Here is a 14585-nt window from a genome sequence, read left to right as displayed (position 1 = left end):
TAAAACATCTCTGTTGGTTGGTAGCTACACAGTAAAACTCCCAGTGTTAAATTAACACTGCTGGGAGCATATATGGTCCCACTCTACAGAGTGTTAAATTTACACTGAATCAGTGTTAAAGTTAATGAGATAATGAAGTGATGATTAAGACGGTGAACACCTGCTGGTCATTTCATGTCAAATCAACTTAATTTTAGAATTGTTCCTGTCTCTAAGTTTTTATTTTATTTTTCTGGAGAAAGTAATACTAAAATAATGAAAAAGGTCAACATATTAAATGCAATAGATATATAAAAACTGCTGTGTGTATATATGATTCTATCTTACAGAGTTTTAAAAAGTTACACTGAAGCAGAGTAAAAAGCTGCCATCTTTAACTTTTGCCTCTCTATCATCATCTCTGTTTGAAACTTAAAGTTACAACTTGCTTGTAGAGTTACATGGATGATAAGTTTAATCTCTATACAACAGCTGTATTTCTGGTTAATAAAGTGAGTCACCATTGTCCCGATTAGTGTTTCCATTAGTTGTGCACTTGAGTCTTGAAGATTAGACTTGGCCTTCTTTTGGTCATTGTGTTTATTAAACACATCTGTTGGAGCAGATGGAGGTGACACAGATGAAGTTATAAACTGTTGGTGTGCTACAGTAGTTGTTAAATATTGTGATTCACTGATCTCAAACTAAAAAAAAACACTAAATGTAAGTTACATTTTTTTTATGTTTTAGTCAAACCTGTGATGTTCCTCTGCTGTAAATCCATACCCTTAAAAGTTAATTTTTGTACACAAATCTAATCTGTGGTTTCCATCGGACACCCTGAGACATCAACAATCACCCTATAAAACACAATCATGGTGACAATCAACAACAAAGCTTCATGCCGCAATGCATGCTGGGTACCAGGATTGTAGAAAACTCTTTCATAACTCCCATCATGCATTGCAACATGACACAGTTGTGCAACTTTCTTACCATTTACTGTCACCATTGTTGAGATTTGTATCCGAAGTCATGAAGTCTCTCTAAAAAAAAAAAAAAAAAATATAGAATCAAAGCACCCTTACCCAAAACTGTGTCATTTGCATAGAGAAACATTTTTTATGCTTTTTTTCTTTACCTTTTTCATATCATATCATATGTTAATATTTTTAAAACAAGCAATTTTAGGTGGGTTGATAAGATTTTTTCTACATCAAGCAACAAACAAGTGCTTTTATTGAAACACTGTTGCAATTGCTAATATTGGAGAGTTAGTTTAGTGAAGGTCAAGGGACAAACACCTAACTAAAGGAAACACTAATCACAATAATGGTGACTTCAAATGAATCTAAAACACAAACTGGAGATTTATTGTGATAATTTTTGTGATAAATATCCATTTGACTTGTGATTACATCGTATCAGAAAGAAGATTTGTCTACTAAATCACATGTGTGGATGCTGGAATAGTTGAGCACTTTTATTTTTTCTGACAACAGTTGTTTAGAAGTTAAACTTATCATCGTCTACAAAATAGCTCTACAACAAAGTTGTAAGTTTGGGTTTCAAACAGAGATGATGATAGAGAGGCAAAAGTTAAAGATTGCAGATTTTTACTCTGCTTCAGTGTAACTTTTTAAAACTCTGTAAGATAGACTCATATATACACACTGCAGTTTTTATATATCTATTGCATTTAATATTTTGACCTTTTTCATTATTTTAGTATTACTTTCTCCAGAAAAATAAAATAAAAACTTAGAGACATGAACAATTCTAAAATGAAGTTAATTTGACACAGAATGACCAGCAGGTGTTCACCATTAATGTCTTAATCATCACTTCATTATCTCATTAATTTTAACACTGATTCAGTGTAAATTTAACACTCTGTAGAGTGGGACCATATATGCTCCCAGCAGTGTTAATTTAACACTGGGAGTTTTACTGTGTATATTTTTCTTATGTTTGATTACAGCAAATTTATGATTAAGTAAAGTTTTTTATAAAATGTCATAAAACCCATCTTGTGCAACCCTCAGCTTGGGAAGCACTGTCCTAAAAAATGTTTGACTGTTTCAACCCATAGTTGTGTAAACTACAAACAGGCCATCAGTTTGGACTTCAGATTGATTAAAACATTCAGTGAACACGAGAGATCTCAAGAGCTGTGAAGACCAAACCCGACCATAACCACAAACCTATAGACTAAAATAAACGTGTGAACTCAGTTCTTCACTTAATGTTCATCTCAGATCTTCATCTTATCATCTTATCTATCTCACATCTGTTCATCTACTGAAGCTCATGAGATTCATGTCTTGCGTCTCTTCAGATATCTCCAATTGTTTCTTAATTTGAAGTTTTTTGTGTTTTCTTTAACAGTCAGGAGTAGATTGAGGTCTGTGGTTTAGTGCTCAATGTTTCTCTAAGATCTACAAACATCACAGTCATCTGATCTCAGTCCAACATCTCCATATAAACAACATTTATTCACACTTATGTCTTATATACTGTAAATAACTGTACTTTAATAAAATTATATCATGTTAACTTAATTTCTATTGCTATGAGGTTACTGGCATGTTTTTTGGGGTTTGGTTGTTTTCTGGCCCAGGTCAAATAAGATCACAGCCAATTCTCTATGATATCATGAGATATAAGTTTAATACGTACAGCTAGATGTTTATTCAAATCCCTAATGCTGAGTGTCAAAGAAAATGGAATAGATCATAAATGTATAATATAAACTAACAAAACTGAATTAAAACCCAGATCATAGATTGTATTTTCTTAATTCAGTTTCCTGTTATGAAGTAAAAGAAATAATAAAGAGAAGCAGCAGAGAAGAAAGAGGAACTACTGTATAGGCTATTTTTGGAAATGAGCTCATGGAAATCTGAGACCTCATGTACATTTCCGCTGTTTTGTGTTGGTGTGTGAAATTTAAAGGATATAAGCACAAACAATCCTGCAATCTTATTGGTTAGTAGAAATGTTGATCCAGTAACATCCCAGCTAACAGAAAAAAGTTCTAAGAACGTTCCCTGAAAGTTTTTAACGTTCCCAAAAACGTTCTGCCGACGTTAAAAGTGTCCAGTTTTCTTGACGTTCTAAGAACGCTTTTGTGTTGTCTCAACGTTAGAGGAATGTTACATTTTACCATTTTTAAACGTTATGACAATGTCATGTTTTAATGTTCACAGTCACACAATGTTTAAAACAACAACTGTTTATTATATTGACTTCTTTGATTGTTATGTAAATGATAGAGAAACATTGCATTTTATTATATTTATTTTTTATATTTATATTATTTTATTATATATTATATATTTATTATATATTATATATATCTATTATATGTAAGTTTAGATGTTGATGTTTTGTTTCATTTTAAGTCACCATTATTGTGATTAGTGTTCGTTTTAGTTGGGCTCTTGAGCCTTGTCTTATGCTTGCTAGTTTTATCCCTGGGTGTGTTAACTTTTTGTTAATACACCACATTTGTTATGAACATGTTAAGTTAGTAGTGTAATTCTGTGGTGTGGTGGCTGGTACATAATGGTAAAAAATCATTCATAATTAATTTACTAATCAAAAGTTTATTTTCTGTCAATAATGTAAATGAGATCCAACACTTTCACAGCAGTTTGTCATTAAGGAGTTTAAGAAACTTTGGACAAAAAATATCTGCTGTATAATTGGGACGCACAAACATCAAGAATCAGAGTATGAATCTCAACCATGGTGACAAAGAAAATTGGAAAAAAAATCTTTATTTATCCATGCTGCAGTGCATGCTGGGAGTCCTGAATGAGATTTGTAATGTGTGATTTTTTTTCCCAAACCAGTTCAGATAGGAGTTTTACTTAAACATGAGCTCAGGGGCAGAAAGAAATTTGATTGGTTCACAAAAATGACCAATGAAAGTCCTCAACCGGAGCCTTCAAGGCAGCTTCTGCAGTGAAGCAGTTCGAGCTCACCATTGGTCAGGTGAGTAGCGCAGATGGTTAGATAGGAATGTGACTGTTTTGAATTCAGCTCGAAATGTTTCGAGCGTTTAAGTTACGTGTTACCACGTTTTCACGTGTCCGTGGCACAACTTTCTTTTTCGTGCCAGTTTCACGTAATGTTTACTCAATTGGTTTTCCTATTTTCTTACCATTGTCGTTTGGGATTGGGGTTAGAACAACTTTCTGTTATGTAAAATGACATCCTAACCCTAACCCAACTCTAATCCCAACATCAAGTGAAAGCAGTTTAAATTTCTGACAAATAAATGTATAAACCACTGCCATTCTAACCCAAACCCAACTTCATCCTCGCGCGAAAACAGTTTAAAAATGAAAAAAAACCACAAATCTAACCCCAATCCCAAACGACAATGTTTTGAAAAAAGGAAAAAAAATTGAGTAACCATTACGTGAAACTGGCACGAAAAAGAAAGTCGTGCCACGGACACGTGAAAACGTGGTAACACGTAACTTAAACGCTCGAAACATTTCGAGCTGAATTCCAAACCAGTCACATTCCTATCTAACCATCTGCGCTACTCACCTGACCAACGGGGAGCTCGAACTGCTTCACTGCAGAAGCTGCCTTGAAGGCTCCGGTTGAGGACTTTCATTGGTCATTTTTGTGAACCAATCAAATTTCTTTCTGCCCCTGAGCTCATGTTTAAGTAAAACTCCTATCTGAACTGGTTTGGGAAAAAAAATCAAGCATTTGTAATTTGTTAATACCCAGCATGCATTGCAGCATGAAGTTTTTCATTTAATTGTCACCATGGTTGAGATTCATACTCTGATTCTTGATGTTTGTACGTCCCAGTTAAATAGCGGATATTTTTTGTACAAAGTTTCTAAAACTCTTTAATGACAAACTGCTCTGAAAGTGTTGGATCTCATTTACATTATTGACAGAAAATAAACTTCTCATTAGTAAATTAATCAGGAATGATTTTTTACCATTATGTACCAACCACCACACCACAGAATTACACTACTAACTTAACATGTTCATAACAAATGTGGTGTATTAACAAAAAGTTAACACAACCAGGGAAAAAACTAGCAAGCAAAAGACAAGGCTCAAGAGCCCAACTAAAACGAACACTAATCACAATAATGGTGACTTAAAATGAAACAAAACATCAACATCTAAACTTACATATAATAGATATATAATATATAATAAATATATAATATATAATAAATATAATAAAATAATATAAATATAAAAAATAAATATAATAAAATGCAATGTTTCTCTATCATTTACATAACAATCAAAGAAGTCAATATAATAAACAGTTGTTGTTTTAAACATTGTGTGACTGTGAACATTAAAACATGACATTGTCATAACGTTTAAAAATGGTAAAATGTAACATTCCTCTAACGTTGAGACAACACAAAAACGTTCTTAGAACGTCAAGAAAACTGGACACTTTTAACGTCGGCAGAACGTTTTTGGGAACGTTAAAAACTTTCAGGGAACGTTCTTAGAACTTTTTTCTGTTAGCTGGGATGTAGGCTGATTGCTAAAATCATGTTCAAATATTGATCTTGAGCTCTTTTATCAATAACATTGTTGTGTGTTCAGATGAATGTTTAGTCTTTGACCTTTGACCTCATCACACTTACAGCTCTTATATGAGACTCATGTGATATAGAGAGATAGATCTGTGTAAATTTGGAAGCAAAATGGAAAATGTATATTAAGGTTCATGGTTCATAAAAGTGAGGAATTGAAGATGATGAATGATCTCCTGAGTCTGTCTGTGTCTGTGCAGGGAGTTTTTTTGCAGATGTTAAATAATGTGTAGCTTTCTGAGGATGTAATCATCTCTGTCGTCTCCTGCACAGAGCGTCTGTGTTAGCAGTACAGTTTCTCATCCAGCTTCACTCATATATTTGTAAGTCTTTATAAACTCCACACTGTCACTGTTGATGGTTGTATTGTTCCTCTGTACTCTGTATTCAAGGATACAACTCACTGGGAGAATTCAGACAACTATTTACGCTACTCAGTTATTGCTTATAAACCTGGACCTCTAGCCCCATCCGGTGGCCACAACCTGCCACTACAATAGTCACAGCCTCTGGTTGAGGGCCTGCAGCTACAGACACCAACCCAGCCATTTGGATAAGGGTAATATACAGTCTTCCAAACAGCAAGGGGCGCTGTCTCGAAAAACGAGGGGTCTGAGAATGCGGGTCTCTGGGTGGGGTCTGATGCTGCAGGCTCCAAGTCTTCATAATATTGGGTTGAGGCCTCACCCTACAGTCACATTAGCTACAAAAGTGTGACACCGAGCGACACGCACTCCCTTGATGGGCGTTCCTTGGCTAGTTTCCAAAAGCGGTATCAAAAGTCACTTTAGATGTATTGTTAAGTTACAAGAACGGTGTTTTTGGATTTAAACGTATTTATTTCTCGATAAAAGTAACAAAATATGTGAGATAAAATGCCAAACTTATCAGATATATACATAAATACGCATTTTCCGCCATCTTGAATTATTTATTTATTTATTAATTTTTTTCATCTTAAATTATTTTCTCAGACTCGACCACAGACCTACGTCACGCTGCTCTTTCACACCGATTGGCAGTCGCTTTGTCGCATCGCTCAGCATTTGCATAAAATAGCCTGCTTGTCTATTTGAGCTCGTCGCTGGCAAACGGCCACTTCCATTGAAAATGAATGGTAGCCTGTCGCTCTGTCTCTGTCGCTTCTAGCTAATGTGACTGGGGGGTCAGCCTCCTGGGCCGTTTTTCAAAAGGTTTAATCCGGATAAAATTGCTCAGGATTTAGTAATCCTTTTTTTTTGCGATCCGTGATCACGTAATCCAGTTTACTTTTGAGCCAGTTTTTCAAAGCAACATCGGATTGGATCAATCTGATCCGGATAGGAAATTTTCAGGAGCACCACATCTGGATAACCAGTGCTCAAACAGGATAGGAAATCACAATGTAGAACTATAGATATGTAAAGAGCAACAAGTAGAATAGCCATTGTGGGGTCAATATAAGTTTTTTATTTTTTAAATGAAAACACACACATAAAAAAAAACCTAAAAAAAAAAACCCACCCCATCCTCTTCCAGCAGTCCGCTCATCTGAGACCTACAACACAAACACTGAGGATATTTATAACAAGTTTCATAGATTTATTGAATAAAAAAAAGACTTAATGTCAAATACTCCACAATAATTTTATTATTTTGTGAGGCAAAACTCTTTCTACTTTGTTGTAGGCCTATACTGAAAGGCTGAATACGTTAAAGCCTACCTAATCACTGTAGCCTGACAGATAAACAAATAAAATTAAAACCTTATGAATAAATAGGATATCTTGTAAGATACTGCATGATCCAAATATAGTATTATTTGATAATTTTTTTAAGTTTTCATTACATTTTGGGCATGAAATCCATACTGAATCCACCCTTCTGATGGGATCAGTTTAATCCAGATTTTTTTGGATCAAAATGATCCAAATCCTATAAAAAAGTTCTGAAAAATCCAATCTAAAGGTTTGATCCAGATCAAAACCAAGATTGGATTATGTGATCTAATCCGATTATGTAATTCGTTTTTTCTTTTGAAAAACTCAATTTCAAGATTTGATCCAATCCATTATCCAAAATCCTAGTGGATTACTTTTGAAAAACCGGGCCCTAATGACAGATTACACTGCAGCGCCATCTAGTGTTTAAACATGAAAACACACTCATAACTATTATGCATACATGCGCGAGCGCAAGGTGGAGTTTCAAGTAGAGCGGGCATTGGATGAAAGCAGTCGACCAATGTAAGCTGTCCGGCTGGACAGCTTACATTGGTCAACTTCTCTGCTGCTGTATACCCAATAGAGTGAATGGTTTTTTTCATTCTTTTTTCTCTTCATAATGTTAGGATTTTACCGTAGAACCATAACCAGCATCTAAACAAGGTTATTAATAATGAACAATCTTTGAAATTGTAGAACATAGCTTTAAAATGTCGTTTGGTTTAAAGAGGAGCATTGACGCCACCTGCTGGACTACATCAAGCGTGCAATTTAAGCATCATTTAATTTACCAATAAATAGCAGAAAACATCTTAATAATGAGATTATAATTAAAATACAATAATGCCTCACATTTAACTCTTAATCGTCCAGTATATTCATTGAAAGTGTTGTGAGGTCTCAGATCTGCTGTAAGAGGTTTAGTGTGACCAGCAGAGGGCTGTGATGAAGATGTGAATATAAAGACCTGTGAGGATTTAAATTAAATCATTCAGTCAGTCAGGGTCTATTCATTCCTCTCTTATCTGATAAAGATTGATTTATTATGAATTTTATGAGTGTCCGATTAATATAAGGTTATGAATTATTATGGACTGTTATTTACTGAAGAAAATGTCTGATGTGATTTTGTTCTGCTTGTGTTTGTGGAGTTTGGTGGGTAAGTGATCTCTACTTTTATATCTTCACCTCAGTTTAACTTTATATAAGTGGATTGATTTGAGATGTGGTTAATAATAATAATGATGTCTAACTGTAACTGTACTGACAGAATTAAAGGAGATTTTTAGTCTCATCTCATTTCAGCACTCGCTCACACAGAAGACACAGAGAGAGAGATGAGTTGTGTTTGTATTTCATGTTGTTATTTATTTCTTCAGGTGTGTTTGGTAGTGAGTTTGTGTCAGTGATGGAGGGAGATTCTGTCACTTTATCTGTCAGTCTCACTGAAACACAGATTAAAGAGGGAATCGCCTGGAAGTTTAGATCTCAAGAAATGACCGCACCAGAAACAACCATAGCTGAACTAGAAGATAAGGGAGATAAAGTTCGTTTCTACAAAGATAGAGCTGAAGGAAGATTCAGAGACAGACTGAAGTTAAACAAACGGTAACACTTTATTTCGATAGTCCACTTTAGACATTTTACTAACTATAAGTAACTTTGAAACTTACTTATAACTACGTATCAACTACCAATCTTTAGAGAATTAGTAGACTGTCTGCTTAATATCTACTAACACTTTATTGTGATGATATCTCAACAGACATTCAACTGACTATAAGTATCTTTGCAGGTGCATGTCAACTTATTCCACTAACCCAAACCTCCTCCCTAACCCCAACCCTTACACTCTACTAATACACTAATGACAGTTAGTTGACGTATAGTTGCAAATTATTGAAAGTTAGTTGACATGTAGTTGCAAAGTTATTTATAGTTAGTAGAATGTCTAAAGTGGACTATCAAAATAAAGTGAAACCAAACAAACACACTGGATCTCTGATCATCACTAACACCAACATCACACACACTGGACTTTATAAAGTCATCAACACCAAGACAAAAGATCAACTTAAAACATTCAATCTTACTGTCTATGGTGAGTAAAGAACTGATCAATAATATATAAATGTAATTTGTGTTCCCATCTCAATATTTTATGTCTTATACCTAAAGCTTGACATTCACTGTTAGATATCTATAACTTGAGATGTGAGTGTTGTGTCATCCACTATAGTTCAGTATAAAACAGAAATAAATGTTTGCTTCTGGTGAAGTTCAGATATGTGATGTATAAACAGTTTAAAAATGTCTAAATGTCACTGTATTTGTGTCTGTGTTTCTGTATAGCTTAGTTGCACAGCATTGCAATAACAGCATAAAGCGTTCGTCACTTTGGATAAAAGCGTCTGCCAAATGCATAAATATAAAATGTGCAAAAATGCTTTATGACTCAAAGACTTTTATCTTTTAGTTCAGTTTCAGTTCAGTGTTTCATCTGTCATATCTCACAGATCTTTCTGTTGGCTTCAGTGAGTAAAAAAACTAAGCGACAGAAATACATCAGACTAAAACAGGATCATAATTTAATCGTATATTTGACATTCAAAGTTCTTCAGGCAAAGATTCATAAAGAAAACTGGCATGTTTTTGGCATGTCAGAGGAAACCGGAGTACCTGGAGTAAACCCACGCTTACACAAATCATGCAAACTCCATTAAAAGGCCACCTGACCTAACAGCAGCTCAAACCAGCGACCTTCTTGCTGTGAGGTAACCGTGCTACCCATTAAAAGCCACTGTGTCACCCTGAGGGTTCATATTAGTACCTCAGAGGTATATATTGGTAACAAACACATATCTGTACTGTTACAACCGGCTCAGAGTTGCAACATTGACGAGAGGCAACACAGGCGGGCAAGTAAGAAACAGGGCTCCCACAGGTCCTTGAAATCCTTGAAAGTTTGTGAATCTGGGGGGAAAGTTTTTGAAAATATACATACATAGAGGTCATTGAAAGTGCTTGAATCTATTTTATCCAAGAAGTTTTCTGGAAAAAAATCCATAATTTTCCCTGTGTAGTGTAGGATAATATCATAAAAATTCTAGACTTTTTAAGCACACATGCTAAACTGTTCACTTTAAATGTTTATATCTTCTGTATGTGAATGTTGATTCATACCAAAATTCTTTTTTGCATATAGTTCACTGTTAAAAATTTATTGTAATTTTACAGGAAATTCCTGGCAACTAATTGCAGTAAATTTACAGCCAATAATATACAGGATTTGTACTGTTTACTTTGACAATAAAGGAATGTATTTACACAACATTTGTACTGTGATTGTAGTCGCATTATTACAGCAAAATGCTGTAGTTTATTACAATTTAATCTATATTTAATGCAACTCAGTTGCCAGGAATTTCCTGTAATTTCCTGTAAAATCCTGTTATTTGTGAATATTAAAATACTTTAGTAATTTCCCATATTAGCAAATTACAAACACACAACACAGGTATCTTTTCTGTTTTTATTAACAAACTGGGCATCACCACATATTACAAAATTATACAATTTGTTTTTTCAAACACAAAACAAACGTTTCAGTGAAGCTCACTTTTACACGTCCAGACAGCCTATCATCAGGGGGAACATGGTGATATGAAACAAAGGTGCCCAGTCAGACTTGAACTGGGAAAGTTGTTCATGGTACTAGCCCATCAACTCAAAGTCCAGGAGTTTTCTAAGCAAGGTGGAAACAGGTGCGTTAAGCCCATGCCTCTTCTCTGCTTTGCTGCCCGTCTGGGAGTTGATTCCACAAAAAGCTCTGAGAAAAGAGGATTATTTTTAAGTTTTCATGTTTTAAATAATGACAAATAAAAATGTTCCTACTTGCTCATAAAAGAAAATGACGCCTATGTTTTTAATATTCATAACTTTTAGAATTACATTGTTTTTCTTAAAAATATAATGTAAAAGCCAATGTAATTTTATGCATGTATGTGCTGTATCTTGAATTTCACTTTGTACAAAACTATTCGCTAAATCCCTTAACCATAATTTTTTTTAAATAGATGGAAACCTGTCTATTGACATCAATGCATAAAATATATCATAGCGCCTAACAATACTGGACAAAAAGGTCATGAGAATGATGGATCTATTTTCTTTATTAGTGTGTAAACAGTGTAAACATACCTTTGTATAAATTCAAGAGTCCCTGAGGCGTCTTTAGGGTACTGCATGTGAAACACGTACACAGGAAAATCCCCAGTGTTAAATTAACTCTACCAGTGTTAAATCAACACTATTTGGTGTTTATATAATCCACACCAAGATCGGTGTTAAGAAAGACTGGTGTTAAAAATATAACTCTGAATCAGTGTTAAAGTTAATGAGATAATGAAGTGCTGATTAAAACATTAATGGTGAACACCTGCTGGTCATTCAAATTAATTACATTTTGGACATTTTCCTGTCTCTAAATTTTTATTTTGATGACTCGTTTTCTGGAGAAAATACTAAAATAATAAAGAAAGACAAATTATTAAATGCAATAGATGAATACTGTTGGGTGTATGTCTCCAAAAGCTGCAATCTTTCACGTTTGCCTCTCTATCAGCATCTCTGTTTGAAAAATAAAATGATAACTTGCAGAGTTATTTTCTAAATGGATAAGTTTAACTTCTAAACAGCTGTCAGAACAAAATACAAGTGCTCAACTATTCCAGCATCCACATGCGTGATTTAGTAGACAAATCTTCTTTCTGACGTGATGTCTCACAAGTCAAATAGACATTTATCACAAAATGTATCACATTAAATCTTAAGTTTGTGCTTGTTTTGAGTTCATTTGAAGTTACCATTACTGTGATTAGTGTTTCCTTTAGTTAGGCATTTGTCCATTGACCTTCACTGATCTAACTCTCCTATTTTAGCAATAGCAACAATGTTTTAGTTAGACCACTTGTTCATTGCTTCATGTAGAGGGAAGCCCTTCCAGACCTTCTCAGATTGTTTATTTTTATTATATTCTACTCTACAAATCATTGAAACATTTGATCACAAATTAATTATGAAGAAACATGCATATAAAAAAGCTCTATGCAAATGACATTGTATTGAATAAGACTGCCGTAATGCTTTAGTGTGTTTTTGTTGTTGTTTTTTGCTTAAGAGAGACTTCATGATTTCTGATACAAAGCTCAACGATGGTGACAGTTAATGGTAAGAAAGTAGCAACATTTTTGTCATGTTGCAATGCATGATGGGATTTATGAATGAATTTTCTACAATCCTGGTACCCAGCATGCATTGCGGCATGACGTTTTGTTGTTGATTGTCACCATGATTGTGTTTTATAGGCTGATTGTTGATGTCTCAGTGTGTCTGACTTACACCACAGATTAGATTTGGGTAAACAATATTTAACTCTTCAGGGTATGTGGACTTTTACAGCACTGTTGGATTTCATGGGAGCTTCACAGGGTTGGCAGAACATAAATTAAACACTTATGTTCAGTGATTAGTTTTTTATGATATCATTGAATCCCAAGACTTATACTTTCATACTAATTAACATAGTAACAGTTATAGACTTCATTTCTCTCATCTTCCTCTGCTTTAACAGATGTGTTTGATAAACACACTGCCACAATGAGCAGAAGAAAACTAACACTAAACTTCAAGACCCAAGTACCCAACTAAAGGAAACACTAATCGGCACAATGGTGACTAACTTTATTAACCAGATTTACAGCAGTTCTTTAGAAGTTAAACCTATCATCCATGTAACTTTGCAAGCAAGTTGTAATTTTAGTTTTCAAACAGAGATGATGATAGTTTTTATTTAACTGTGGGGATTTCATCTATTACATTTGAATATTTTGTCTTTCTGCATTTTTTTAATATTACTTTATCCAGAAAAAGAGTCATCAAAATAAAAAAATTAAAGACAGGGAACGTTCTAAAATTTAGTTGATTTGACACAGAATGACCAGCAGGTGTTCACCATTAATGTCTTAATCATCACTTCATTATCTCATTAACTTCAACACTGCATCAGTGTTATATTTTTAACACCACTCTTTTTACACACCCATCTGGGAGTGGATTATATGTACACCCACAGTGTTTATTTAACACCGGGGATTTTGCTGTGAAACTGGTATTAATGAATACATATAAATATAGAAAATAAGTCATGGTTCTTACCTGAGGTGTTCCTTCTTACAAAAATGTTGATTGATGGCCGATGGTACCGTTCGCCGCGCAATTTCACAATTCAAACAGCAGCGATCCCACAATACTATGCCGTGGCTGTAAAATAATGCTTCTACAGTGTAGTTACAATAAAATTACATGACTGTCTATACATTTCCCATCATGCATTCGCATTTACAATAAAAACATGAATACAATATTTTGTTGTACAATTTATTGTAAAAATTACATCAATTGCTAACAGTGTTGTGTTTGACACATGAAAACGTCTCGGGTTACGTATGTAACTGTTGTTCCCTGAGAAGGGAACGAGACGCTGCGTCTCCCTTGCCATACTTCCAGCGTCCCTGTAACGCCGTCTTTGGCAATATTTCAGATAGCGATATACTTCCTGGCTCCCGCATCACCCTGTCTTTGTCATTAAGCCTCACCATTGGTTGAATTTGATATTCACATTCAGACGCACTTACCCCTGGAGGCGTCCCCAAAGTGTCACCACAGTGACGCAGCACAAGTTCCCTCGAAAGGAAACTGTAACAATGTATCTTGAAAGGTAACACGATGTAATCTTGCTCTCACTTGAAATGTGTCCCCACATTTAGTCCTTGAATTTGAGAGTATTACCTGGAAAGTCCTTGAAAGGTCCTTGAATTTGAAGTTCACTAAGGTGTGGGAACCCTGAGGAAAAACAAAATAATAATTTTAAGAAAAGATAAGCAAATAATCAGTAGTCAGTATATGGACGCCAGTATAGTGAAGAATGCAGAAAACTGCCCCGCAAATCCACAGCGCTGAAGCTCTTATAGACCCGATGATGAGCCGCAGATGGAAAGACCACACCCCAACTAATGATATAACTAAAAAAATTTACAACAAAAAATCGGATCCCGCAGTTCAGCATGAAGTAAAACACACCAAATGAATGTCCTGCAAGTGGAGCATGCTAATGGTCAATGATTCACATCTAACTTTATGAACGTACTTGTGAAATGTGTCAACTGAAACTGCTTCCGCTTCTCTGACATCTTGTCATCGTTTTTGGCGCTTTTGGCTGTCATGCCAATCATGGCACCAAATC

The sequence above is a fragment of the Paramisgurnus dabryanus genome, chromosome 24 (assembly GCF_030506205.2).
Source record: "Paramisgurnus dabryanus chromosome 24, PD_genome_1.1, whole genome shotgun sequence".
Taxonomy (NCBI): Eukaryota; Metazoa; Chordata; class Actinopteri; order Cypriniformes; family Cobitidae; genus Paramisgurnus; species Paramisgurnus dabryanus.
This window is presented reverse-complemented; position numbering follows the sequence as displayed.